The sequence below is a fragment of the Equus caballus genome, chromosome 4, assembly GCF_041296265.1.
Source record: "Equus caballus isolate H_3958 breed thoroughbred chromosome 4, TB-T2T, whole genome shotgun sequence".
In the NCBI taxonomy this organism is placed as follows: Eukaryota; Metazoa; Chordata; class Mammalia; order Perissodactyla; family Equidae; genus Equus; species Equus caballus.
Window position 1 is genome coordinate 94,497,965 of NC_091687.1, and position 3,465 is coordinate 94,501,429.

Below are 3,465 nucleotides of genomic sequence, written 5' to 3' on the forward strand. Positions count from 1 at the left end.
TTATTTTTTCCTTTTTTTTTTTTTCTCCCCAAAGCCCCCCGGTACATAGTTGTGTATTCTTCGTTGTGGGTTCCTCTAGTTGTGGCATGTGGGACGCTGCCTCAGCGTGGTCTGACGAGCAGTGCCATGTCTGCGCCCAGGATTCGAACCGACGAAACACTGGGCCGCCTGCAGCGGAGCGCGCGAACTTAACCACTCGGCCACAGGGCCAGCCCTTGGGCCTCAGTTTCTTTATCTGTAAAGTGGGATGACATTCATTCATTCAATGGATATTAACTAAACTGGCACTGTTCTAAGTGCTAGGGATCCAACTGTGAGCAAGTTAAGTACCTGCCTTCATAGAGTTCACATTGTAGTGGGATGGGGAATGGAGAGAGAGAAAATACACATGTAAGCCAAGTAATTTCACATAGTGGTAAGTAGTGTGAAGAATGTAGGGCAATGGGATAGAAAGTGCTTGAGATTAAAGACAGAGTTGGCACTTTAGCCAGAGTGACCAGGAAAAATCTCTCAGAAGATATGTGGCATTTGAGCTGAGACCCAAACAATGAGAAGCCAGATGCGTGATGAGCCAGGAGATGTGGGAGGGAGCTTGGTGTATCTGAGGACAGTTAGAAGACGAGTATGGTTGGAGTGCAGAGAAGAAATAAATAAGAATGTCTACTTGGCAGGGTTGTTTAAGGATTATCTGAGCTAAGCATATAAAGTATATAAATCTAAGAGTTCTAAATAGGAAAGTTTTGTTGATCTCAAACAAAGAGATAAGTTAGCAAGAAGACTATTTCAGTTATCTGCTTTGTTCATATTATTCTTTGTGAAGTTTTCTCAGTGATGTGTATAACACGTTTTCTTACTGATCCCAGGATATACATTAGTCATTCAATCATAGAACCTTTACTTATTTATTAAAGCTGGTGACACTTTAGAGACCATCCTGCCTCATTCATTTTTCTGGTAAGCAATATTCAACCAAGAAAATGATGTGGTTTAAGATCGCAGGATCAGTGGCAGAGCTTGTACAAGATCTCAGATCCCTGGACTCATAACTGTCTATTCTTTTTATTATCCTAATTTATTCCCTTCTTCTACTCTCTCTCCCTAGTTGTACCTTGGCTTTTTGTTGCTATTATGATTAGCAAAGTGATACTTAGGTATGGCTAGGGTTGTACACAAGCCTGTGATCTTACCAGCAATTTAAAGGCTTTTAGACAGATTACAATATAGGTGATGAAGGCATTGTTATGCACTGAAGGTTTATGTCCCCCCAAATTCATATGTTGGAGCCCTGATCCCCAATGTGATGGTATTTGGATGTGAAGCCTTTAGGAGGTAATTAGGTTTAGATGAGGTCATGAGGGTGGAGTCCTCATGATGGAATTAGTGCCTTTATAAGAAGAGATCAAAGAGCTTGCACACTCTCTCTCTGCCATATGAGAACAGAGGAAGCAGGCGACCATCTATAAGCCAAGAAGAGAGCTTTCACCAGAACCTGACCATGCTGGCACCTGACCTTGAACTTCCCAACGTGTGTTGTTTCAGCCACCCAATCTATGGTATTTTGTTACAGTAATCCGAGCAGACTAAGACAGGCCTTTATACTGTGATGTTTAGGATATGCTATGTTGTTGGATATTTACTATAATGGGAGAGAATAAAGCAGTAGGCTGGTTGCCCTAGGAAACCTGACTGATGAAATTAGGGGAATTTTCTTGGCCAACTTTGTTAAAGTTTTCCCACCTTGATAGTGAGGGGTCAATTTCAAAGTTACACAAGCCTTAAAAATCTGCTTTAAAATTGGCCAATATTGATTTTACAATGTGAAGGCAAAAGTTGAAGTTCTAAAAGAAAAATACAACCTATTAATGATGATATTGGGGGAACTTGCAAGGTCTGCTAATGACTTGGCCTGTCCTGATGAAATACATCAATGTTGGAGGGTAGTTGTTAAAATAGATGGGCTTGATATATGCTAAAATGTAGGACTATTTTGTGCTTGTAATTGAGAACTGGATCCTTGCTAGTAATTTCGTTAGTGATGTATGAGTCAGAGGAGAACACAATTCTCTTCTAAAGCTATATTAAAGATATAGTGCTGACACGGAGGGGAAAAAAGGCTTTGTCAGTAAATAAATACAATACAGACACAAAGAACTGATGTATATGGTAATAATTGCACTCTATTACTTATATAAAGTCCTCTGGACTACTGATGCTTAAGAAAATATACTACTAAATAGCCCATTGAAAGGGATGAATTAGTTGAAATTTTACTTTTCAAAATTTAGACTCAGTTGCTCCCTATAGAACAGAAGATGCTCCAATCCTTAGGACTGAATACCTAACAAATGAAAAATAAAGACAATTTCAGTGCGTGTATCAGTCGGCAATTGCACATCCTGTTTTTATATCCTAGTACCTTTGTGAATTTCTTTGCAGAATGTTTGTGGTAATCCTCCAATATTGGAGAAAAGAATATGGAGTTGAAGACCCTTCCTACATATTACTTTTTCTAAGGTTCGATTGGTTAATCTTCAAAATAGGAGGAGTAATAATACCTAATCTCAGGGTTGTTGTAAGAATTAACGGAGACAACGTATGTGAAATGTGGCCTAAAAACACCCAACAGGTATTATATACCCATAAAACTATTTTACTTCCAAATTGAAAAATTCAACATGAAGGAAATATAAAAGAAAGAGGTTTTGTCACCAATAGTAAATGAAGAAATGAGTGGCTAATAAGCGATGGAAATGTGAGCGGAAGGAAAAGAATCCAGCAACTAGGCTAGTTGAAAGAAGCTGGCTTAAGAGGTCTCATCACCCAGAGCCAGGCAGAGAAGCTTAACCAGCAGAGAAATTAGTTGCCCTCCTGGGAGCCAGTGCGGAAGAAGAGCTGGGGACTCGACAAGAATGTGGGAAGCAATGGAGTCTTATTTGCACCTGGTTCATAAGTGAGGGTGGCCTGCAACACAGCGGTGCCCGGGAGCAGGCCTGTAGGAGCAGAGACCATTGAGGTCCAAGCAGAAAGAGGTATTCTCTGCCAGGAGAGTTGGCTGGTGCAGGTGGGCGGGGCCTAATTTCCATCAGCATTCCCACTCCCCAACCCCATGTACATAGATTTTTTTGTGAAAAGTGAGCTTGCTCTGCAAATAAAACCTTCGGGCGAGTCTCCATTCCATCCCGATTGCCTATAAGCCCTTCCTATTTAGAACTTCTGGAGCTGTCTGTCATTCTTTTCTGCCCTGTTTCAGAAGAAAAATGTCTAGCTCTCTTTATATATTTGGTTGTTTGGAGTTTATCTTTTTCACCAGACAATAGGCTCCATGGGACGTGCTCCCTGTCACTTTTGCTTCTCACTGTATCCTCAGAGCCTGGCACAGGGCCTGGCACATATCTACTAAATAGACAAAGAATGAATACATAACGGAATGTAAATAAGAGGAATCTGTAAATAAGAAGGCGTATA